The sequence below is a fragment of the Megascapheus bottae genome, chromosome 16, assembly GCF_031878675.1.
Source record: "Megascapheus bottae isolate mThoBot1 chromosome 16, mThoBot2.hap1, whole genome shotgun sequence".
NCBI lineage: Eukaryota > Metazoa > Chordata > Mammalia > Rodentia > Geomyidae > Megascapheus > Megascapheus bottae.
The window spans coordinates 29,549,333-29,576,318 of NC_143524.1; the positions used below are offsets into that span (position 1 = coordinate 29,549,333).

General features: G+C 36.7%; 1 protein-coding gene and 2 pseudogenes across 2 annotated transcripts in view; 1 reads left to right on the top strand and 2 right to left on the bottom strand.

The window, feature by feature from the left end:
* Nell1 (neural EGFL like 1) overlaps positions 1 to 26,986 on the bottom strand; it is a 761,263-nt gene that overhangs the window by 250,210 nt on the left and 484,067 nt on the right. The window lies entirely within an intron of this gene.
* LOC150053066 (isocitrate dehydrogenase [NAD] subunit gamma, mitochondrial pseudogene) lies at positions 3,129 to 4,496 on the bottom strand (annotated as a pseudogene).
* Positions 21,119 to 21,772, top strand: LOC150053067 (complex I assembly factor TMEM126B, mitochondrial-like; annotated as a pseudogene).

Genomic DNA, 26,986 nt, shown 5'->3' on the forward strand with positions numbered 1-26,986 from the left:
GCCCTGAATTTTGTGAAAATACATTTCCCCCAAATCAAATGTTGTTTCAAGAGCAATTATAAAAGTTATGGAAATCTCTCCAAGTCAAAAGGACATATAATATGTTCATGTAAGATGGAAAAGTAAAAAATTTAGGATTGTTGAAAGGTAGCATATCAATAGCAGAAATGGGGTAGCATTTTGAGAGAAGTGAATCAAGCATCACAGTATAGCACTAAACTCTAGGCTTCCTGACAATTCAGATTTTTCTCAATATCATACTCCTTTGAAACTAAATACCTCCACTTATCAAGTGTCTATCACATACCAGTTATGAAAGCTCACCATGCACTTACCATGTTATGATATTATGACCATGGTGCTATATAAGCTAAGTGTGCGTGTGTGTGTGCGTGCGTGTGTGTGTGTGTGTGTGTGCGTGTGTGTGTGCGTGCGTGCGTGTGTGTGTGTGTGTGTGTGTGTGTGTGTGTGTGTGTGTATGTGTCTGTTTAGTTCTCTTTTGATCAGTCTTTCCAATAACCTTGCACGGTTGGTGCCATTATTCACTGTACAGATAAGAAAAGTAAGGCAGTGTAGACCATAAGATTTTCTCCTTTGTGTGTTTGTACGGACACTTGAACTCAGGTCCTCACATTCGCTCTCAACTCTTTTTTTCTAACAATGAATTGAGTCATGTCTTCAACTTGATAATTTGCTAGTTAACTGGAGATGGAGTTTCAGACTTTTCTGCCTTGTCTGGTTTTGAACCTTAGTTCTTAGATCTCTTCAAACGGAGTCACATAATATGACAGGCATAAGCTACCAGCACCACCTGCACTAAATTTTAATTAATTAAACAAATATGTGTTAATTATATTGTATGTGCCAGCCATTTTATTAAGGAATACAAAAGATAAATGAAGAAACAATCAAGGTATTATCCTTAGATACAGCCATAGTTAAGTGGAAAAATCTAATAACAGAAGTGGAGAATTCTACCACTGAGTGCTAATTATCACAGCAGTCTAGTCCAAGAACTATAGGAGAATTTTGAAAATGACCACATTTAAGAGACAGAAACCTTATCTCATGTTTACTATAAAACCCTCCAATCTGGGCCGGGAGTTTGGCCTAGTGGTTAAAGTGCTTGCCTAGCATGCATAAAGACCCGGGTTCAATTCCTCGGTACCACATATAGAAAAAAAGGCAGAAGTGGTGCTGAGGCTCAAGTGGTAAAGCTCTAGCCTTGAGAAAGTCCAAGGACAGTGCTCAGGCCCTGAGCTCAAGCCCAGGACTGGGGAAAAAAAACAAAACTCTCCAATCCTACATGAAATAGCAAGCAGTTGGCCCATTCTCTGCATATGCGCTGGCTGGAACTTTGGGCTAAATACACTCATTCTCTACTTATAAGACAAACACTAGCAATATAGGTTTAGGTAAGCCCAGAAAAAAATGCTTTTCTGGAGGTAGCAACACCCCAATCTCTCCCCACCTATCCAATGAAAGGTTATATTCTAATTGTCTTATAATTGAATCTTCTGAATTGTTTAGTTCTTCCAGTAAGACCTCAAGATAGGAAAGAAGGCAGTCTTCCTCAAAGTAAATTCCTTCACCAAGCTTTCAGTTTTCAGTGCCCTGGCCCTGGCTTTACACACAATAAGGATAGATGGTATCAAAGAAAAAGAGTTGAGTCAGCACCTTTTGGAATTCATAGGTCCAACACAAATATCTTTAATGTGTAGGACATGAACAATGCAGAGGCATACAGTTTACAAGTGAAATATAGAAGCTTCCAAAATGAGTAATCCACTACTCTTCTTGATTTTACTTCTGTCTGAAGGCATTCCTGATGACAAAAATATTGTATTTTATATACATTGTCTTTAATTTTCTACATGAATAACAATTTCCAAGTATTAATAAAATTATTTTTTGTTTGCCTGTCTCTAAATTATTATCTTAAAAGTACAGGGAATAAAATTTAAGCAAGTGATGGTAAATATTCAAATTAGCTTAGGGCTTTACATTCTCATATAATATTTAACAGAATGTCTGAAAACTTTGAATCACTGAACATGAATGGAGTTTGCAAAGCATTGTTCCTATTATGGACCCAAAAGCTTTTGACGTCCCTCTAAACTCTTGAGTTCAACTAAAAGAAATTCAGAATGCAAAATTCATTTTTAGGAGAGCTGAAAAGTGAATGGATCAATGTACTTTACGCATATGTGCGACTATGAAACAAAAAAGCATGTTGAGTTGGTTGGGAGAAAGTTAGAATTGATAGAACTGAGGGTGATCATGTCAAAATAAAACCCACTAGTACAATTAAAACATATTATATAATATGCAATGTTATATTATTAATTGTTGGTTATTATTAATTATTAATAATTATATATATATGGTTGTGGGGGGGGGCTTGAATTCTGGGCTTTGTCCTTGTCCCTGAGTTCTTCAGCTCAAGGCTACCACCCTACCACTTGAGCCAGAGCACCAATTCCAGTTTTCTAGTAGTTACATGGAGATAAGACTCTCAAGGATTTTAGTGCCCTGACTGGCTTTGAACCACAATCCTCAGATCTCAGCCTCCTGAGTAGCTAGGATTATTGGAGTGAGCTACCATGCTCAGGTTTTTAATAGACATTTTTAAGAAACATGAGGAGAGGAAAAAACAGGTTAGCAAACCATGAATAGAATACCACCAGAGAAAATTCCTAACAAAAAGCTCACATACAATACAATTGGCAAAAGGTAGGATATTGGGCATGGAGTGAAAGCATTCTATTCCAGCTTAGTTTTCTGTTACTTATTTATGCTACCATTCTTATTTTAGACGTGAATTTTATTGTACTAATTAACTCATTAATAATTTGTAGAAAAAAGCCACTCCACCGCATTCTTAGGATCTAGATAAAAAAGAAAATCAGTATGGGAGGTTTGGAAAAAGCTCCCGGTTTCCACTGAAAGGAAAAGTTCTTGTTTACTCAATGTATCACATCACAGAGAAGTGAGAATTGTGAATTAACATATTAAGGTAGGCTCTAGATTAATTTATAATGCGACATACCTGGTTAATTGAAGCAAGTAATTTTTATGGATGCTTCAATAAGAAAAACTCAGTCATGATTCACTTCTAATGAGTTGGAGCGGATTAGTTTATTCTGCAGAACACACACTGGTCAGACTACTTGAGGATTCTGAGTGGATGGGTAAAAGATGAGAGGAATGGGTAAAAGGTAGGACAGGAGGGTCTATGAGTGTTCAAAACCTCTGTGGTTCTGATCATTTAACCAATGTGTGGAATTTTCTTTATGATGCTATGAATGATATCCAGCGTGCTACCCTTGCCTCCCATGTCTGGTGTATGGATAGCTTTGTCCTTAATGGATCTCAAAATTGCATTCCGAATGCAGCTGGCATGTTTGTGGAGTTTGAGGTAATCCAGCATATTACAACTTGTCAGTAGCATGGCAGTGGGGTTGGCTAAATTCCTGTTGGCTACATTCTTGCCTGATTGCCTGGAAGCTGTCTCAAACACTGCACAAATGCTTCCATAGTTGGCTCCGGGTACCACTCCAGCCCCTCCTACCAACCCTGTACAGATATTGTTGATAATATTGCCATAGAGATTGGGCATCAACATGACATCAAACTTTTGGGGATGGGATACCAATTGCATGGTAGCAGTGTCTACAACCATATTCTCCAAGGAGAGCTTGGGATAACGGACTGCTACTTCCTGGCAGCACTGAAGAAAGAGCCCATCTCCTAGCTTCATGATGTTGGCCTTGTGCACTACTGTCACCTTTTGGCGCCTCAACTTCTGGGCTAGCTTGAAGGCATGCTCAGCAATGCGCAACGACTTGGCCCTGGTGATAATCTTCAGGCTCTCGACGACTCCTTTCACACCTTCATGCTCCAGGTTGCTGTACTCACCCTCTGTGTTTTCTCGAACAACTATGATGTCTACGTTCTTGTGCCGGGTCTCTATACTTGGCAGATTCTTGAAGTGGATGATATTGGCGTAGAGATCTAAAGTGGCACGAAGCATGTTGTTGCGGCATTGGTGATCCAGTGGCAAGTTGTGATCCATTTCGATGTTACCCTTCAAACAGATGCGGTTTCGACGAACTGCCTTAATGGCATTGTGAACTTCCTCCTCTGAAGACATGGAGGTCACTTGGACCACCTCAAAGTCCACAGGCACACAGGCATGTCTGAACACTGTCTGAACATGCAGCATAAGTTCAGGGCCAACACCATCTCCAGGAATCATAGCTACAGTGTGACGTCCCCCATATTTAGCCGAGGGAGTAACTACGCTTCTAAGAATGTTAGTGTAGAGGTGCCTCCAAGAAATTTGAGGGCCATGAAACATTTTCCAAACATTGCCAAGAATAGAAGGGAAAACTGGTTTCAAAGAGCTACCAGTTATGGTCAGCATCCTCAGTGCCATGACCAGCAAGATGTATTTCCCTTATGTGAAAATCCGTGTTTTTCCTTTAGCTTGGAATTGGCTTCCTTTGATTGAATTCTAAATCTAGAATTAGCTTCCATGACACAATTATCTGTCCTTCCTTGTATTCTATGCTTGACATTCTACTGTAGTGGGAGAGATGTCTAGAAAGGAGGAGAGGTAATGTGTGATATAATAGACATTTTAAAAAATACATGATGGAGCTTATAATAATGTACATTAAAGGTGCTGAGAACTACATTCTATACTTTAAAAATATAGACCCTACAGCCAAGTGTCAGTAGCTTACAACTGTAATCCTAGAAGCTTAGGAAGCTAAGATCTGAGAACTATACCTCCAAGCCAACCCAGGCAAGAAATTTCATGAGACTCATACCTCAAACTAATCATCGAAAAGTTGGAGTTGGAACTGTGGTTCAAGTGGTACTAGCCTTAAGCAAAAAAGGTAAGGAATAATACCAAGGTCCTGAATTTGAAGGCCCAGTACTGACACCAAAATCAAAATCTGTCTGTCTGTCTCCATTAAGATTGAAGAGAACATACAGACATTTTCCATATGTTTCTGCATCAACGTAGGCACAATCTTTCCCACTTTCAAAATCCCATAGAGGAATGGAGCATCAACTCACAGTGACTAATCCACACTGACATAATATTATCACTCCAATTCCATGGTTTAGATTTCACGATTGATACATACACTCCATAGGTTTGAGCAAATGTATGATCACACATGCTCATCATTATATCATACAGATATTGTCTTCTTTGTAAAGAAATAAAGACTTTCTCAGAAAAATCTATTTAGAATTTCAATTTCCTGGGACTTTCCCTAGACTTCTTGAATCAGATGTTCTGGAATTGAGGTGTAACAAGCTGATCTAATAATTTTGATGTACACTGAAATTTGAGAACCAGCGGGCTATGAAATGATCCTAATAAGGACCTAGGAGCAGCTATACTTGATTGAAGACAAGGATAAGAGAGAAAAATGCTTCCCCTGATCTGAAGTATATACACAGGGGAGACTGCTAACACAGGTGACACTGAACATTATTCTTAATGTATTTAGGAGACTGGATGAATGATGATGCAATCAATGAAATTATTCCAACACTGGAAGAACAAGATGTACAGAGAATGCCATGTAGTAGGCTATAAGACATCCACATAATAATGTCCAATTAATAAAGTGGGTTAATAGGAATTTTCCAGCTCCAGGAAAAGAGTCCTTGTTGATGATCAACAAATGAATCAAAGGTCATTAACTTATGTGAGTGTTAAACACACAGAAGTGTATGTATATATACATGCATATATATATGAATAAATACATACATATATATATACAATACCATAGAGCAGAGACACTTGATAAATGGCATTCTTATAGGAATCTTAGGAGAATAACTAACTGTAGTGAAAGCATGCACATACACACATACACATTCACACATGGCTAAATGAAGCAAACTACTGCTAAATTATTTTAGAGGTCATATTCACAAAAGTAAAATTTTACTATCAAGTGATTAATCTATTTAATAATCTCAAAGTGTTATTTTTGAGGGAAAACTTGATAATGCTGTTCCAGTATAAAAACCATACTTTGAACTTTACCTAAAAGATAAAATTTCAGACTTTTTCATTAAAATAAGAAAACCAGTATATGTGAATAAGGTCTTAAAAGATTACTTTAATATCATTATAAATATAACATAGCAGTATTTTACATTTGTCTATAGTGTTAGCACAAATAATCTTTGACCATCATTTTGCTTTATATTTGGACATTGAAGCAGTAAGTGACCACATACTCATTTTCATGCTGTGATACATGGAAGCATAAATATGCTTCCTTTACCTCTCTTCTTTATTAAATATGAACCTGTGGGTAAAAATGACAACTATAAATCCATAGTTTACACACTATAATATTTCAAAATCATAACTCTTGATGGTATATCAATAATGTTAGATCATGCACATTTTCTGTAAATTTAAAATAGGCCTGTGAATTATGAGCAATTTACTCCAGCCCACTCAAGTTCTACCTTGGCACACAGAAGCTGGAATACAATATTGAAATGAAATTATACTAACTTTGAATCTAATGTATTTGAAAAGTAAATCATTTAGCGAGTACTTATAGCTAAATACTTATGAATTAGTGAGTGGTTCAAATGGACACACTGCAAGATTATATGCAACTAATATTGTGAAGTACTGAGCTAGGCAGAGGTTGATAGAGTAATCACAGGAAAATTATAATACTAACCCTAGGGACCATTAATATTTAAAGTGCTCAAAGAGGATGACTACAGGAATGAGGTCAGATGCCGGAGTAATCAGTCAGATAGATGTCACAGAAACAAAACACTCAAGGGATGACAAGTCAACATTGTCAAGATACTGTTGTGAGATAATAGTAGAAATTTCAGTGGAGCAGAGTTACTGACACACTTCAATGTAAATCTGTGATTAGGAACATAGATAGGATCAACAGCCAGTCTGCCATGTCTGACCTCGGCAACTCTTTTGTTTTTTTCATATGTTTTTTATTATAATTAATATAAGGGTTACATTATATTCACCACCTCTGCAACTCTTTCAAGCTTTATGACCTCCTTTGGAACTTACGTTCCTGTGGAAGATGACAGTGGAAAATATATATATAATATTAGGTTGGTAAACAAGTGAGAAAAATAAGTGGATCTTTCAGTGCCAGGAAAAAAAATGAATGCTATGAAACAATAAAACCCTTTAGTCTTGGCAGAGTTAAGTGAAAAGAATCTAGATGCTAAATGGTGGCTAAAGATCTGGCTGAGACTGTGTACCTGGGCTATGATTCTTAGAAAGGGACTTCAATCCAATCCTGAGAGAGGGCTGGCACAGAGGAGGGTCCAGAGTGGTCTCAACTAGAGGCAACACTAAAAGGTTGGTGAGTTACCTTAACCAATTCTATTTGGCTTAAAGGAAGGATATATGTAGGAAAAGTGACAGACAAATGGGGAAAAGTAAATTGGGGTCAGAAAGTAGAGAGCCTTGAGTGGCAATCCAAGGATTTATGTGATACCCCTGGGGCAGAAGAAAAACATTAAGGGGGTTTGAAATAAATATAAAAGGCTTTGAAAGATATTGCTTTAAAAAGGAAAACATGCATTAGGAACAAAAAGAGTGAAACCGGCAATAAAGTTTCAGGACCTCAGTCACTCAATACAAAAGCTTTGTTTAATCAAGGAGATACTTTAAAATACACCCTCTCTTTAGGAAAGTTCTTATTTGATGTCCTAGAATACCAGAGTATGAGCATTGTTTCGTATTTTGTTTCCAAAGGAATGTACAGTTTTATTTTCTATTTTCTCTATTGTAAAACTAATATACTTTCTCACCTGTCGTGCCATTAATACTAACAACCAAAGAAGAACTGACAGAATGGAGAAAACTGAAAAACAATATTTAAAATAATCTATAAATGTCCTCTTTTTCTACCCAACCAGAACCATACTACACAATACCAAGTATATAGCGGAGGCCTTGATGAAAAGCTACCTATATTTTTTTCAGAGAGTTTCACACATACAATTGCCCATTAGTAAAGAAAATATTCTCCCCTTTAAGAAAAGGTATTCAGGTATGAGTAGAGAATTAACTCTATTTGCAGCATTTGTGCATTCTGGTTTCCTTTGTAAAATTATTATTATTGTTATACATACATAGGTATACAACGTGGTTTCAACTAAACATGTCAGAATATGAGGACAATGTGTATTCATCACTGTCACCCCTCTCATGTTTCTCCCTTATCCCAAATTCACCCATCCCTTCAGGCTACCGAGGTTTGGTGTTCATAAGCTTTCAATGAACATTATGACCGCATGTTTTTGTTTTATTTTTAACTAAAATAGAAGTTATAATTAAATGACAAAAGTGATATGTAAGCATGAAGGTTCACCTTCCTTAAAATGTCTCAGGTAAAGACTGTCCATTGGGGCCGGGAGTTTGGCCTAGTGGTAGAGTGCTTGCCTAGCATGCGCAAAGACCTGGGTTCAATTCCTCGGTACCACATATATAGAAAAAAGCCGGAAGTGGTGCTGTGGCTCAGGTGCTAGAGCTCTAGTCTTGAGAAAATCTGAGGACAGTTCACTCAGGCCCTGAGCTCAAGCCCATGACTGGCAAAAAAACAAAAACAAACAAACAAAACAAAACAAAAACCTTGTCTATTGGAAGCTTCTGTTGTCCCATTGAACACAATGACAGCCCAGGAAAAGCTTCAGCACATACTTTCTTCTAAATTGGAGCCTTGACCAAACCATTCTAAAACCTTCTCTAGCAAGATTCTGATCTCCCGAAACAATTCATAGATGAGATACATTATTTCTTCAATTTTTCTCTAGTTCAGAGGAGTTCCTCTTAAAGATGATGAAGCAAGAGCAGCTCTTTGTGAAAATATTGAATAAATATTTCTCTGTCAGATCTATTTTTGTTTGTTATTTTATGATTTCTATTCATTTACTTTAATTGGATGAGTGGAATTTCATGGTAACATTTCCATACTTGAATACCATACACTCTAATCAAGTACATCCCTTCTATCACTGTTCCTTCCTAAACCAGTTTCAATAATTCTGTTGTTATATTCATCTTCATTTACCCTCTTTCTTTAATCAGCTTTTACCTGTACTCCCCAAAACTTTTTTCATTTTCTTGACATTCATTTTTTCTTACTGTGTATTAATTGCATCACCATGGCATTTCAGTTGCACGTATATTATATGTGGATCAGAATTACTCTCTCTATTGCTCCACATAAGTAACCTATTTACAGACATGCACATATTTCCCAACTTCTCAAACCAGCTCTGGCAAACATACGCTACAGTTTTTCCTCAATATTTTTTATTCTAATTAGGCCAAAAGTCATCTCCTCTATTAAATATACCTCCTACCCCTTAACCACTGTGATTCAGTTCTTATAGCACTTATAATAATTATAGATTCTAGAGATTAAAAGAGGCTTTCAGAAGCCAATATTTTAGACAAGAAGCATAACTATTAAAGAGTACTAGTGCTAGTTTAGTATTAAAGAGTAGGTTTAATTATTAAAAACAGTTATATATAGCTAAAAATATTCTCAACTGGAATCCTTCTTACCTCCCAATTTCCTGCCTGCAAGTGTTTTCCTTTCATTTAAGATGAAAATGTGCACCTACTGGGCATTCTATCCTGTTTGGTAATGTGTTAATTCAATCACAAGAATGCAGCTATGAGATCATATTATCGACCTCATTGCATAAATAAGGAAAATGAGATGCCAATGGGATGAAAAACCCCTTGTAAGTAGGAGACTTCAAAGTCTCTTCACTTTGAGCTTGTGCCCATCTCCCTGCATCTTTCTGCTTTCCTCTGTGTTTTGCTGTATCTCCCCTGCCCCACTCATGAGAAGAGAAAGAAGGGTCATGTAACCACAAGCACATGCATTGCCATGGTTGATGTTAATGCTTTTAAAAGATTAACTGAGAATTATGTAACACTAAAAGTACCTGCAAACAAGAGAGTATATTAAAATTAATTCTTGTGAGATTTGTCAAAAAAAGGGAAAGGCTGAAGAATCCTCAAGACAGAATATCATTTTTCTCATGCACTTGTATGAGGACTCTCTACTTGTTGCATATTTACTAGTCTTCTAAGTTATCAGGTCTAATACAGACCATTCTCCAGCAACTTGGCATACTTTTCTTCCCTGAGCTGCAGGTTGTATGGACTGTCAAAGGATGACAATGAGGGTATATATACATACATATATAGATAAGTATATACATATATACACACATATGTGTGAACATGAACAATCTATGTGGGGGTTTCCTAACAAAAACTGTATTAAAAATAAAATCCATGATGCTCCAAAGCCACTAATTAGCCCCATTTAAATATCCACATTGCGGTCACACCATCCTGGGCTCCTCTACTTGTACAAAGGGTTACCTGGATGAAGAAGACATTTTTACCTGTCTGGAGTAACCTTATGGACTGTAATCTCTCTCTTTCCTGGGGCAGTGTGGAATATTGCCTGTGAAATATAATTACCAGGAGAAAAACAGAAACCTATCACTATTACCTTGTTAACGTGTCCACTATGAGCCATTGTGAAATGAACACAGTAATGCCTGAGTTCATTGAATAAAATTGGGAAACATGGCTTGTGTTCATCAACATCTGAGCATTCTAAATGATATGATACAAAGGAGCTTTTTAATGCATGCAAATGTAATATACTAGGTTTGTTAAAAATTTTGACAGCATTAGTGCAATCTAAAACCCATGGATTCTTGGTGCTACTTGATAAAAAATAATTTGAAAAGTTTTATGGTACCCCTGAACCTACAGAAATATGAAACAAATGGAGATAAATAAGCTTTCAGTTTTTGTATATGAAAATCAAGAAGAATGTTACATGCATCTCAACTGGAGGAATGAAATCTCCTTTGCAATATTTAATTCAGCTATGGAATCTAGGACAGGCAACTCAGCTCACAAGAGAGGAACATTTATGCATTTGTCCTATGCACAGAAAATGAGGGGAAGAAATCCAGGCATGTTAGCATATACATGTAATCCTAGCCTGCAGGGAAAAATGAAGCAAGGGAATTTCAAGTTAGAGGGCTTCCTGGGCTATATACCAAGTCTCTGAGTCAAAGGGAATAAAAGTGATGGGAAGAAATGAAGAGGGAAAAGAAGATAGAGAGATTAATGAAAGGAGAGAAGGAGAAACTAAAACAGCTAAAAGGATTGAAGGAAGAAAAACCTTTATTTTTGTACAAGCAAAGACCTGCCTGACTTTCCACTGTCCACATCTTCTGTATATTAAAGCCAGACAGGAAGATAGAGATTACTCAGAAATATAGCTTTCTAAGGAGTAGCTTTTCATTACTGCTTCCTGAGTAAATTAATCTAGAATTTCCCACTAAAATGAAATTCCAATTGTCTAGAGTGAAAACCCCTATCCCTTAAAAAACAGTGCCAAACATTTACCTTTCCTCTGTGTCATCCCCATTTTTCTTCCAGTGTTTTCTGTGCTCATCTCTCCCAACTTTTATAGTTTCCTTCTAAGTATCAAACATACAAATTCTTATACAGCTATCTGGTTTTAACACACCTGGTTCTGGCTTACACCAGAACAAGAACAGTTTGTTTGGGGACATGTCACCATCTAATTAATTGAGCACCTTTTAAGGTTGGAGCCGGGTTTGATTCCTTGATATCACATACTTAGAAAAAAGCCGGAAGTGGCTCTGAGACTCAAGTGGTAGATCTCTAGCCTTGAGAAAGCCTAAGGACAGTGCTCAGGCCATGAGCTCAAGCCCAGGACTGGCAAAAAAAAATGAGTAAAAGGATGTGGAGACATGAACCAAGTAATTCAAGACCTGTTTATCAGGTATGAAACCCCAAATTCAAACTCCAGTACTAACTTTGCCTTTTAAAGGAGCCTGCTTTGTAGGGGTATAGCTATATGAAAAAAAGTGTAATGTATACACCAACTATTGATATAAAGAAAAAACTTGCTTACAAGCTGCAATAGACAGGAGGAAGCAGGGAATTGTGAAAGTCTTCAATGAGAAGCTAAGAACGAGTTACTTTTGTAAGGAGGAACTAAATTTTCCTTAAAAGAAAAAAAAATGGACTGGGGATGTGGCTTACTGGTAGAGTACTTCCCTAGAATTCATGAAGCCCTAGTGCCAACTCCTAAGTACCAAATAAACAGAAAATGGCAGAAGTGGCATTGTGGCTCAAGTGGTAGAGCACTAGCCTTGAGGACAGAAAGACTCAGGGACAGTTCCCAGCTGAGTTCAAGCCCCAGGACTAGGAAAAAAAAACGGAAAAGAAAAAATAATAATCTATACTAAATTCCAAGCAGAAATAGCAACAAGTAGAAAAACACAAATGTAGAAAAGGGTCACGGGCATTTCCCCATTAGAATTGGAGGTTAAAAACATGAAAAATGTATTTCAACAGGAGGTGCATATTAAATGACATTTAAAAAACAATAGGTATGTGTTAACTTTCAGCATACTTCTGTTCAAAAATATCCAACTAGAGCATAATCTGCAATCAGGAAACACAATACCCAAATTGTTTCAGGACGTGGGAAGAGAGAAAAATGTGGAGAAGCAACATCTTTAAGAGCTCATCTTCATTTCTAGTTTCCTTGCTCTACTGAAAGCTGTTTATCCTCCCCAGATGTTTGTCTGGATACAATCTTGTCAAATTGCATTCCAAAGCTAGTTTGGGAAGGTTTGGGGTTTTTTTTTTGTATTTTGGTTTTGTTGTTAAGAAACTTCGAATTTCATTAGCTCCTTAGAGGATGATCCAAGCAGAAAAGTCTATTTGCCTTACAATATATCCTGGGGGTTTCCTAAGGATAGCATCTCCATTTTCAACCACTACAAGAACAAGGAAATTACTTTCCTGGGAGATGGAAAGCCTGAAGACCACAGGTTATCAACACACGTAAGAAAACAGAAACAGAGATGTCAGCTTTGGAAGTTCAGCTCTGTGTACAGGCCAGATAAATGTAAAGTCCTGCTAACCTGCCTGAGTGAGCAGTAAGTACCTCAAGGCACTCCCTTTTGATTAGTCGAGCCCAATAAAGATGCAGTCTGTTCCATTCAAGTCTTGGGACAGTCCATGTGACACTCAAGTCTCCTTGTTCTTACCACGGAGATTGAATTCTACTAGTAAATTAGGTCACCCCCATATGTTGTGTCCATCTTTTCAGGCTATTGAAATTCCCTCTGCTCCCCTCTGTGTTAGAAGAAGGTCAAAGAACTTGCTTCTGGAAAGCAATTCAGTGAGTGTTTGAAGGCTGTGGGGCTTGCGCTGTTGTTCTAATATGTCCCTGTTTTCCACATGACCACCTTGTTGCCACTCCCAGTGGCCATTGAGCACAGCTGGGCTCTTTCTGAAAAGGCAGTGAAATGTACTGTCAAAAGAATAGATGGCAAAATACTAGTTAATAGCACAGGAGAAGACACTCACTAATCACAGTACTGTTCACCTGCTTAGTCTTTTCTTCAGTGACTACCAGTGTCTGTCTCCTTGACAGACAGGGAGTTAACATAAATATAAGCTTGTGATGATTGATAATGGCTGGTAGGCAAAAGGGTCTTCCAGGTAATTCAATAGTTCTCAGCTCTGTGTCTATGAAATCCTATTACTCAACTTCAAAGCTCCCTTTCCATCCACTAATTACCATGGAGTCAGTCTTTTGTTTGTTTGTTCTATAAATGGAGCAAATATTATGTGAATATTAACCTATTTCATAACACTTAATTTATACATCTGTTTTCTAGGTATTGAAATTTTCTTTTGAATCCATCCATTAATTCATTATGATGGCACAATTTCTACAATATAATTTCTGTGGTAGAAAGGCCATATGTTTTTTCCCCCCATCACTACATTTTCCTCAGGTACCATTCTAAATGTTCCATTTAGTATAGCAATTAGTCAGCTATTTAACATATGTTGACTTCACAGAAGCACATTTATTATTTCATTGCCCAATACTATGAAATGAAATGCTCCATGTAGATGAATAGCTTTCAGTGCTTAAGCAGTTTTGATAGTGGAATGACCAAACATATGGAGACAGAACAAACCACACACATACTATACTCATTGTGCTTCTTTTTTTTTGCCAGGCTCAGGGCCTGAACACTATCCTTGGGCTTTCTCAAGGCTAGAGCTCCATCACTTGAGCCACAGCACCATTTCTGGCTTTTTTCTATGTATGTAGTACTGAGGAATCAAACCAGGGTCTTCGTGCATGCTAGGCAAGCATTCTACCACTAGGTCAAACTCCTGGCCTCATTGTGTTCCTTGCACAGGTATTCTACCACTTGAACGGTGCCCCAAATCCCTTAATTTATATTATACTTTTAAAATATGGTCTCACACTAATTTTTCTCAAACTGGCTGGGGAATCATTTTCTTTCTGCTTCTGACTCAGCTTCCCATAGAGTAGCTGAAATTCTAGGCCTAAGCCATCATGTTTCAATATTTTCAGTCTCTAAGCCTTATATTTATTACATGTAGTCTCAAGGAGTAGAGTGTTTTTGCTAAAGATAATAAAATGTATGGAATTGTCTGAGCTAGAGTCATTGATTCAATCATACCCAAAGGTATGGCTGCTCTAATTCCTATCTGCTAGACATAAAATATGATGATCTGCCTATCTAGGTATTTAGGCTATGGTTCTCCAAATCTAGCTGACAGCTGATAAGGAATCAAAATTGCACCTTCCAAAAGAAGAGAGAAATTATATTTTAATTTCGATGGCCATGAGCAAAGAGCCTCCAGGTTTTGAGAACAGAATGAATGACAGAGGCTGTTTGATAGATCTGATTTAAAGGCAACAGAATACAGTAAGGAAGAGAAAAATCTCTACAAATGCATTCACATGACAAGTTTTGTTTCCCATGTCTAGGAAACAAAATAGCCAAATATGTTAATTATTCTTCCATTTAAGACATTATCTTTCCTTTGGCTCAAAAATAGGAACTTTCACTACCTGATTTGAATAATCTTTACAACAAATGGGTTCATTAAATTAGGAATAGAAAGATTTTTATCATTTGAATGTTAAGAAGTTTTTTAAAAATTTTTACTTGAATCTAATTAAAACTGAATTATTTGTCATGCTCTTCATTCCAAAATTACCAACAATTAGAAACCAATTGTTCGCAATAAAGCTTAAAATCCTTTCCTATATGATATGGTTACCAAAAGGTAACCAGAACTAGATGAGCATTTGCTGAGTTCTAAATATGTGCTAAATAGTATAATAAACATACACCATTTCACTCAATCTCCACAAGTACTTTATTGCTTATTTTTTTCCATAGAAAGCAAATGCTTTGTTTTAAGCTTCAAAGATACAAAAATGACAGAGATGTATTGGAGGTCCCCTCAAGCCAGTAGGGGAGATAGATTAAGTAAATTAACAAATGCAATGAGATAAATACCCAGAGAAAGAAAGAGTACAGAGTGGATGCAGAACACTGAAAGGAGTAATATTTGAAATGCATACTGGAGATAATGTTTCATTCAAAGTGTAAACATTTATGGACACCTAAAAATGTTTTCAAGATTATCACTTTTACCTTAAACTATAATAAAGCATGTTCACAAACAGGTAAACAATATCTAAGATGACAGAACCATTATGTGCTCCAGTCCAACTTTGAAGACAGGCAATGTGATTCTCTAAACTTATGTATTTAATCACTGGTCTTTTCTACAAGGAAACCATGGGAAACTATTCTAGTTTGACTATACAGTTTTCATCCGGGAAAAGCAAATGAGGTTAGAACTGTAAGTGGCAACCACATTAAAAAAATAAAATTGGATAGGGAAGGGGGGAAAACAAGATGAGCCGTGGGGGTGGGGGGAGGGAAATGACAATAAAAATATATGAAAGAAAAAAAAAGTCCTTGTATCATTCTGAGAAGTGTGAAACGTGTCCTGAAGTTAATACACAGAGAGGATGCACAGAAGACTCTTAAGAATAGGGCCACAGATGAATAGGTAGGCAGTTAGGTAGGTAGGTAGATAAACAGAAGATAGATATGATATGAAATGATGACAGATCAATCAACATTAGATAAAAGGTAAATTATAAATAATAGGTAATAAATATACATTAAATAGATAATACTGAGATTGCAGATAGATAATGAGATAATAAGGATCCATAGATGACAGACAGACAGACAGGAATTTTATGGCAAAAAAAAAAATGTACTTCCATTGGATTTAAAACTGAAAGCAACCCAAGGAGGTAGATCCACTGATTATCCACCATTGGAAACATGACCTAATAAGAAGTTAAGTGACTAACCCACTTCACCTTAGCCTAGTAAAAGATCCAGGCTTCACTTCTGCTTTGAATATGGTTTAACTCCTCTGTGACTCATGTTCAAGTTTGATTCTAATGTAAGTTTTTTTTATATGTTTTTATTATAATTAATAGAAGGGTTACATTATATTCACCAGATAGAAGGTGCATTATTCCACATACATTGATACCTTTTCTCATGACTTGGTCCCCATTTTCCTCTCCCCACCTCCACCACTCATCTTGTTTTTCCCCTTTCCCTATCCGATTTCAAATTACCAAATATAAATATACGCAATATATCAGGTAACAAGGTGGAATACTATAACAATATGAGATGGCCAAGGGACAGCAAAAGAGATGAGAGATAACATAGTATATTAAGGACAACAATCACTCATTATATGGCTTTTGATTCTATATCCTGGAAGTCATTTCATTTAGCGTCATACTATATGGCCTTATGTATCTAGGTTTGTTCCATTGTAAATCTCTTCTAGGAGAGCCTAAGGTTTCTACTGATTATGACAAATGAGGGAAACCATTGAGCCTATGTTCTTTTGAGTCTAGCTTAAATAAGATTTTTTCTAAGTCTTTCCATTTCCTTACAAATGGGGGGATGCTGTTCTTTCTGACAGCAGCATAGAATTCCATCGTGCCCCATACCAGAATTCCATTGTGTATAAATACCACAACTTGTTGATCCACTTATCAACTGAGGGGCATCTGAGTTGGTTTAGGAGAGTTCTATGTTCAGTCTTTTGAGGAACTACCATACTGCTTTCCATAGTGGTTGAACGAGTTTGCACTCCCACCAACAGTGTAGTAGTGATCCCTCCTGGCCACATCCCTGCCAGCATTGGTTGTTATTAGATTTCTTGATCCTGGCCATTCTAACTAGTGAGGTAGAATCTTAAAGTTGTTTTGATTTGCATTTCTTTTATGGCCAGAGTTTTTGAGCATTTCTTCTTGTGTCCATAGGCCATTCTTATTTCTTCTTCAGAGAAGACTCTCTAAGTCTTTGGTCCATCTTTTAATGGGATGGTTGTTTCTTTGGAGATTAGTTTTGGATTGATTCAATTTTTTGAGCTGTTGATATATTTTAGATATGAGGCCTTTGTCTGTTGTATGGTTGGTGAAGATCTTCTCCCACTCTGTAGGCTTCCTAGTTAATTTGCTAGCTATGTCCTTTGCCATACAGAAGCTCTGCAGTTTATTGCAGTCCCACTTATCCAGTCTTTTTCTAATTTGTTGTGTTTCTTGGTCCTTATTAAGAAAGTTTCAACCTTTGCCAGGGAGACCTAGTGTATCTCCTATTTCTTCTTGTAAAGTTTTGAGTTTATCTGAAATGGATCTTTGATCCATTTGGATTTAATCCTGTTGCAGAGTGACAAAAAGGATCCAACTTTAGTTTTCTGCAGGTGCTTAACCAGTTCTGCCAGCCCCACTTGTTGAAGAGGCTGTCTTTCTTCCATTCTATTTTTTGGCTCCCTTATTAAGATTAGGTGGTCATAGGTCTGTGGGTTAATATCCAGGTCATCAGTTCCATTCCATTGGTCTTCGGGCCTGTTCTTGTGTCAGGACCAAGCTGTATTGGTCATTATAGGTCTGTAATAGAGTCTAAAGTTTGGTTTTGAAATTCCTCCTGCGCTGTTCTTTCTGCTAAGAATTGTTTTTGCTATAAGGGGTCTTTTATTATTCCATATGAAATTTTGGTTTGCCTCTTCTATTCTTTAAAGAATGATATTGGGATATTGATGGGTTTTGTGTTGAATTTGTAGATAGCCCTTGGCAAGATTGCCATTTTCACGATGTTAATTCTTCCAATCCAGGAGCATGGGAGGATTTTCCATTTCCTCAGTTCTGCTTTAATTTCCTTTTTCAGGGTTTTAAAGTTTTCATCAAAAAGGTCCTTTGCATTCTTAGTTAATTCCTAGGTACTTTATTTTCTTTGAGGCTATTGCCAAAGGAGTTGCTTTCCTGATTGTTGCCTCATTCCTCTCATTGTTGGCATATAGGACAGCAGTTGATTTTTGAGGGTTAATTTTCTTTTTGCCAGTAAGTATAATGCTAGCTGTGGGTTTGTCATATACAGCCTTTATTAAATTGAGGAATGTCCTAATTTAAGTCTTAAGGGTTGCTGTATGTTTGAAGAGGTTCATTAGGTCAGAGAAATCGTTTTTCCCTTTTTCTTACTACACTGAATTATTACTGAGGTAGAATTGAAGAATGTCCCTTGTCTTTTGTGTTTTTTGAAAAGCTAGCTTATTCTCCTACTTCCTGGCATGTGTTGAAGTAGCATAAGAACCTCTCTAAATTTTAAGCAGACTCTACTCTCAGACATTTCAGCCTCCAAAACCACAATCTTAAATATATTTGTTTCCTTTTTAAATTGCCCAGTCTTGTGTAAATTGTTTAAAACAACAGTAAAAAGGAACTGAAATAATTTCTAGCCAGTCTATCTGCAGTACCCATGCCCACTGTGAGCCTGATCACTCTTCTGCATGTGTGATTAATGTATAGAAAACTAGCTTATAATACCTACTATGAGGTTTCTCACGTGTCTTCCATAGTCCTTAGGCCAAGAAGGTACACTCAAAGAAGTTAAGCTACATTACCTGGATCTTACTTCACATACTAGAGTTGAGATTTAAATCCAAGAGTACTAGGTTATGTTTTATGATTTGGTAGCTTCCTCTTGCTAACATAACCTCTATGAAACTTTACAGATCTGAAATTATTTGAGTCTACATTAGTGAACTTGTGTGATCTGTAAACTCAGCAGTCAAATATGAACCCAGTAAGTGATATACCTAAGCTTATCAGAGAATTACCCAGAAATTGCTACATTTTTCTATCGTTGAGAATGCATGGCTCTCCTCCAACTAACGGCTGTAACTAGAGACTGTAGAACCTGTCACTATTTAAAGCTGATAAGCATCAACTCAGTGAGCAGGTCATTATGAAAAGCATTATGTCTGCTCTCTTATGGATTGTTTTTAATATGACATTGATTCTGAAATGCAGCAGAAGTAACTAAGACAGACTTCTTTTCTTTGTTGTTATGTCCTCTTTTTTCTTAGTATAATTTGAGTGCTGATGAATACTACTCATTTCAGTTCAACGTTTGACTTTATAGTGAAATGATGTCCTAAGACAGGAAATGTACTGTAGAAGGAATTAAATATTCTCAACCTCTGGTAAATGGACTCCAGCCATCTGTCTGCTTAACAAGTGCTACCTTACTGCTTTTGACTGAAAGCCAAAAATAGGGTGCTTAACATAACAATCTCAGAATGCAGCATTTCTTATTTTCAGTATGCCCGTTGCCACTTCAGAAATCTCATGGCTGCAGATTAACAAGTTTACTAAGAAGTTTTGATATTAATTTAAATATATTCTGACATTTTAGGGCTATTTGGTTGGCCACTAGCTCTGGGAATTTAGCTAGTTTAAGGTGAGATATGTCAAACCTAATTCTAAGATAAATTGAAAACCCACAAATTGAGAGAAGGTCTTCACTAGCCCCATATAAAAAATATTCCTAGAACTCAAAAGTTAAATGCCGGGAAACATCCACCTTAGTAATAAATAGGCTAAGGAATTAAAGAGTTATCTTTGTGATTGTTGTTGTAGTGTACTATGTGAAGTTATTCCTTTTTTTCCTCTCTTATGGTTAATCCTATGTGGTTAATGTATCTCGTTGTTACTTGGTATATTGTACATACATTTATTTGTTTATTTGAAATAGAGAAGGGGAGGGGAAAGCAAGATTATGGGGTGTGGAGGAAGTAAAGGGAGACAAAAACATGAGAAGGGGTATCAAGGTTCAAGAAGTAATGCACCCACTACCAGATGAATATAACTATGCCCCCTTTATACATTTCCAACAATCAAATGCAATTTATAAAAGAAAAAAGTTATCTTTCAAAAAAGTTATCTGGAAAGGAAATTAGAATAGCCAATGGACACAAAGAGGTACAAAAACATGAGAAGGGATATGTGAAGTAATACACCTTCTATCTGGTGAATATAACTGTATCCCTTCTATTAATTACAATTTTAAAAAATTTAAAGAATGTTAAAAATTTTAAAAAAGAAAATCAAAACTACATTGGGATTTCACCTTGCATGAAGTAGAATGGCCAATATCAAGAAAGCAACAGATGCTTGTGGGCGGTGGTATCACCAAAAGAGAATGATACTACACTGTTGGCAGGGGTGGGAGAGGAATGTAAACTTGTTAAAACCCTCTGAAAAGCAGTATGCAGGTTCCTCAAAAGACTAAACATAGAGCTCCCCTATGACACAGTAATCCCACTCCTGGGCATACTTACAAATGACTATAAGCAAGACCACACCAAATCTACCAGCACAACCATGTCCACTGCAGTATTACTTAACATCCCTAAGACATGAAACCAACCCAGTTGTCACTCAGTAGATGACTGGATCAAGAATATGTGGTATATATGGACCAGGAGTTTGGCCTAGTGGTAGAGTGCATGAAGACCCGGGTTCAATTCCTCGGTACCACATACATAGAAAAAAGCCAGAAATGATGCTGTGGCTCAAGTGGTAGAGCCCTAGCCTTGAGAAAATCCAGGGACAGTGCTCAGGCCCTGAGCGCAAGCCCAAGACTGGCAAAAAAAAAAAAAAGAATATGTGGTATATAAAATTTTAAAACAGAGGCGTGAAGATGGCGGTACTCAGGCCCGAAACGGCCCCTATGTGATGGGCCGCTTCGGGGCTCCCGTGTGATGGACACCAAGATGGCAGTATACCCACCTGGCCATCCAACTCCTCCCCTAATAGATGCAAACCTTAGAATACCAGTGATCATGGATATCATAGAAAAAAAATTGAGTATCTTAGAAAAGAAAAGGCCTTAAATATAAGAGGAACAGTCCTCTTTGGAATAACAGCTGGCATCTCTGGAATATCAGCAAACTTGGTCTTCAGAAAGTGCTTAGGAGTCAATTACGATACTTTGAAGACATATACATCATTGGCTACACTTCCATTTTATCTTCAGTAGTTACTTACAAGCTCTTTGTAACTGATGCTTTGTATACAGGTAACATAAGCAAAGAAAATTGTGTCCTGACAAGTTTTCTAGTTAGTCTACTATGTGGAGTATTACATCCTACTGCTTTGGCTTTTTCTAAAAATGGTCGTCTGGCTGTCAAGTACAGTACTGTTCCACTGCCACCCAAAGGAAGAGTTATACTCCACTGGGTGCTGCTTTGTCAAACAGATATTAAACTAATGGTAATTCCTCTGATCTCTCATACATCTTTTGGACTATTAAATGGTCTAACACATTATATGATATATGAAAGCACACATGAAAACCATATGTAAAGATGAACCAAGCAATGAATGGAAGCTAACTCAGGATTATTTTTTACATGACGAAGCCATTGCTTAAAGAATGAAAAACAACTCCTGTTTTCTGTTGCCTGGAATATGTCAGATACACAATAAATATGTAATAATTCAATAAATATTATACAACAAAAAATTTAAAACACAGATGTGGTTCACACATGATTTCATTGAACAATAATATTCTAGAGAGTTTAACTCTTCTACCAATTTATTATTAACATAGTGATGTATGGAGGGGGTAGAGTTACATTCGTAAGGTAGTGAGTACATTACTTCTTGAACATTGTTACACCTTCCCATGTTTTTCTCCCACTTTCCCTCCCCCCACTTTTCCCAAATTGTAGAGTTCATTTGCACCATATGGTCTTATGAATATCTCTGTTACACTGGTTCATCCTTTGTCCTTTGACTCAACATCTTGTTTTACACTTTCCCTTCACTGATTCAAACAAGTAAATAAATGCATATACAATACACCAGGTACAGTTACAGCAACAACAGAGGATAAACCATAGAGGAAAAAAAAGAGAGACCTCTTCCTATATGGCCATAATCTTAGAATGAATGCCTTATCCCTTGATTAATTTCCATAATACAGTCTTCAAAGAAATAATAGGTGTAAAGATACCAAAGTTTAGTTATCTTAACTGTAAAATGAAGTATTTACAATAAGAATCCTTGAATCATTGCCAAGTATCAAGCAGCCTATGATGCTAAAGTTAAACTATTTTCCAATCTCACCTAGTTACATCTATAAAAAGAGCCTAGATTCTGCTGTGTTATGAATAATTCCTCATATAACCATATATAAAAACATAATTTCTCTCTTGTAAGTTGTCAAATGTCAAATTCACCAGTTGTAAGGAATGATCACTAAACACAGAAAAGGTACTGTCATATCAAGAAGTAGGAATCACATATAAAGTAAAAGAATTATGAGCAGGGCAAGACTTAGGTGGAGTGTTACTCAAGACAAATTTAATGATTCAGAATTCTTCTCACTACTTTCCAGTGACCCCTGAAGCATTTTCTAAATTTTCTTTTAAAACTGGTAGGATCAGAAGCTTAGATAAAAAGAGAACTACCTTAATTTGATTGAAACCAGATAGAAGTAGTGATGGCATGGTTGGAGAAAATGAGTTCATTCAACTATAGAAATATTTAAACCATGGGTACTTACAGTCTTTCTTACTTCTAGACCTACAAATGATTGTCACAATGCATCAGTCAGAATCCATTTCAGAAATACATACAAAGGTCTATTTTCTACCTTTATTCATTTTATTCATAAAATTTCCCTTACAAAACAATGGTTAGCAGAGATTGCCAGTTTTGTCAATAGTTGTTCCTTCCCCCTCTTTATCTCTACACTGGGAGAGTAAGCATTGCAATGTGAACAGTTCAATGTGAGGTTCCACTTTCAGATCTGACTTATAGCACCCTCCTAGCCAGGACCTTATTTTCTGCCCATATTTGGACACAACGTAAACTCAATTCTGAAAAACAAGCAGATCATAACCATAAGACAAATAGTGATTGCTTTTCTAAATCACTGTAAACAGTACAGGATCTAGTCAACAGCAAACCTTAATATACAATGACATCAGTAATAAATCATAAGCTACTAGGTGGGACCCTCTGAAAAGCTGCAGCTTAGCCATTCATAGTAGAGACTATAGTCCCTTGCTTTATGCAACTTGTTTTACATGTATTGGCAATTTTACCCTGAACAAAAAAGAGGTTTTTTTCCTTTAAGAGGTCAGAGTGAAAAATAAATTGAAAATATCTTCACATTTACTAACAAGTGAGAAATAAATAAATAACAAGAGACCCTTTCACCGGTCCATTGTCACAAGACAAGGTATAATTCCCAGGCCTGGGCAGGTAAACATCTAGCTGTAATGAGATTAGGCAAAAGCCATAAAAAAGACACAAAATTCCATGTGGTAAAGTTAGAAGATGGCCATAGTTTAAGGACTAAGCTTTGAACAACTGTCAACTGAGCGGAGAGAATTCTGCCATGAATATAACGCATTTTATTCTGGAAAGCAAACAGTGTAGTGTGCTTGCTCATGGCTGAAATGAAGAAATTGTGTTTGGGGTGGTAGGGAGCAGAAACTTAAAGGCAAACAACAATAGGCCTCAACACAGTCTACCAGTCATTCTTCAGTGTGCATTCTTCTCAAGAGAGATTGCAATTAGTCTACTCCTAAATTATGTTAACACTTGTACACAATGTATAAATACGTTTCTATTTATTCTTTGTTGCCTTAATAAGAACCCAAAGCAACACAGTACAGTAAGATATGGTTAAGAAGTGCCTGATCCAGGCAGACTCTGAAAGAGCACATAACCTACACTTCCTGACCACTGTGCCCACACTGCACAACAATCCTCAGGTAATGCTTTAAAATATGGCATCCAAGCTGGAGGACAATAGCTTATTTCTGTAATCCCAACTGACTTGGGAAAATGAGGAAGGGAGAATTACAGTTCAAGGGTAACCCTGGCAGAAAAGTTAAGAAGACTCCTTCTCAATGCATAGCTAGCCACAGAGGGACAGAAACTACAGATTGATGGAATCATGCCAGCTTAGCAAGTATAAGTCTCTGAGTTCAAATCCTCAGTATCCCTTCTCTCCAAAAAAGGACACCCAACCACATATGATAGATTCTGGTTTTATGTAAGACAAACCAACTATACATATAACCTGTGCTCATACAGGCATATCAAGAAGAGCTGGATACCATTTTAAAATAGTATAGGTTGTTAAATATTATGAATAATTTGTAAGTGACTGCTAATTAAAACAGATCATGATCCAGCATATAGCCTACACATTGACTATAATATCTTCCAATAATGTCTCCTAAGGAAGTCTTCTGGTCCATTAATGATTGTTACTTAGGAAAGAAATCAGTCTTAATCTGATTGCTCAATACAAAAAAAATCAATATTCAGTAAGTTGTTTTAAAGTAAAAACACATATTTAATATGGCTCTGATAATCTCCTGAGTCATTTCAGATGTGACAATCACAGATCACAAACATCTATGGAACTCATAAGGTGAAACCTCAAAACTCACTGAAAACAAACAAAACTTGTCCAAGTGTCAGGTTGTCATTCCCTTTGAGAACCACCCAGGTCTAACAGGTTTCCCTTAAGCAAGAAGCATAACTGCTAGGATGCAAACTTTAAAAAGTACTGACTTTCATAAGTAATGGAAAGTGTTTTAAGTGCATCCAAAAGATTTTTTTCCCTACTAGAAATGCACTTAAAAAAGGAATATTAAAATCTGGGATAAGACTACCTCAAGAGCTACTTGCTAGTTCAAAGAACACAATAATGTATTATGCCATATGCCATATAAGTCCCCTCTCCTTTCCTTAATCCTCCAGTGTATTCACGGCTGCTTTTCTGAGGGATTTTAATACAGCTTCCATGTCTGCCTATAGGTCTTTACCAAGTTGATGGACATAAATGATCTTGATAACCAAATACTAGATGCTCAGTCTCATTTCCTAGTTTCAGATCCATTTTCAAAGCAAGTATTACTGAAATGTCAAGCTTAATAACCATTACTGGGGCTAAGGACTTTTCCTTCTCTTGAAGTTGTTCAAATCTGTAGGAATGGAGAAGACAGAAGTGACATTTCAAATCACTAATAAGAATATTGCATATTTATGGATTCTTGAAAAATTGAAATGACCTTCAATATATAGCTGCGAGTTAAATGACCTACGGAGGCATTGTTTCTATGTATCAGGAGGCATAGTGCATATTCTATATGTAGAATACTGATTTGATTCTTACAAATGCGTCCCCCTTGTTATACTGGAGTAAGGTCCATAGAAAAAGACAACATTATATTTCAAAAACATGTTACAGCAGGCTAAGTGGTTATCTATAAGATTAACTTAGATCATAAACATCAAGGCTTCTTGTTTTTATTTTCTCTGAATATATTGAAATGTTTCTTCCCTGTAGTAGCAATTAAGGGAGATATCATGATTATATTAATGCAATATTGATATTAATACAGTATTAACACAGTCAATGCCATAAGCAAGGACAGAAATGAGCATGACATACAAATATATACATGCACAATGTTTGCGAGTATAATTGAATAGGAACCCCTGCAGGTTCTAAGGGACATCACTGCCTAACATGATCAGGAAGCATGGTAAGGCAGAAATTAACAATGACATTTTCATTGTGCTGCTTACAACATTGGTAAGTGCTAATATCTACAGTGCAGTTGTTATGCAAATAATATTCATATATTATTTCTTTTGGTGTCATTTTTTATAGAATGAGTTTGGGAAACTTGACTTCTGAATTTATTTTCACCTTCACAGGTGACCAACCTGAAATTCAGAGACATTCAGTTTCTTAAGGCCTCATTTCTAAAAAACCTAAGTGGCAGCATTTGAACCCAACCAATCCAGCACAAAAACCCATTCCCTTGATAGCTATGATAGATTTTTATATAAATATATGTGTATGAAAATGTGTATATATATATGTACACCTGTGTGTATACAATGTGTATGTATTCATCACAAGTCACCAACAGCTCTTCTGATATTCTTTCTCCCCCTTAACTGAGTGTTGGGTCTGCAGCTTCCCACTCAGGGAAGACTACATTTTCCTCTATGTTCCAAATCTCAGGAAAGGAAGGAAATTACATTCTTCATGGCTTTCTACTTCTACTCTGTATAGTTTACTCTCTACCAATGAAAGCCTCTGCTCCTTTGAAGCTCATTCTGCACTTTGTCCATCACTACAACCGCTCACTAACTGGCATATCTACTTTAGTGATTTCCATACCAATCCCAATCCTTCACTCTTACATTTTTTAGGCACTTTTATCATTGTGAAGGTGATGTACAGAGGGATTACAGTTATATAAGTCAGATAAAGAGCAAATTTCTATTTGGGTAATGTCATTCCTTCTCTTGCTCTCTCCCAATTTTTCCCTCCTGTCCCCTCACACAAGTTGTGTAGCTCATTTTCTACATAGTGTCTAGTGATTACCAGTGTTGCATTTGTTCCCTTTGTCCCTCCATTTCTCTGTGCCCTTACTATCCCTTGCCCTCCCAAAGACAAACAAACGAACCAACAAGACAAAAGGGAAAGAAAACAGTAGCAACAAAGAAAGAACCTCTTGTTTCCACTTCCTGGAGCTCCTTGTGATCAACATTATTTTACATGATATTTTACATGATAGGAT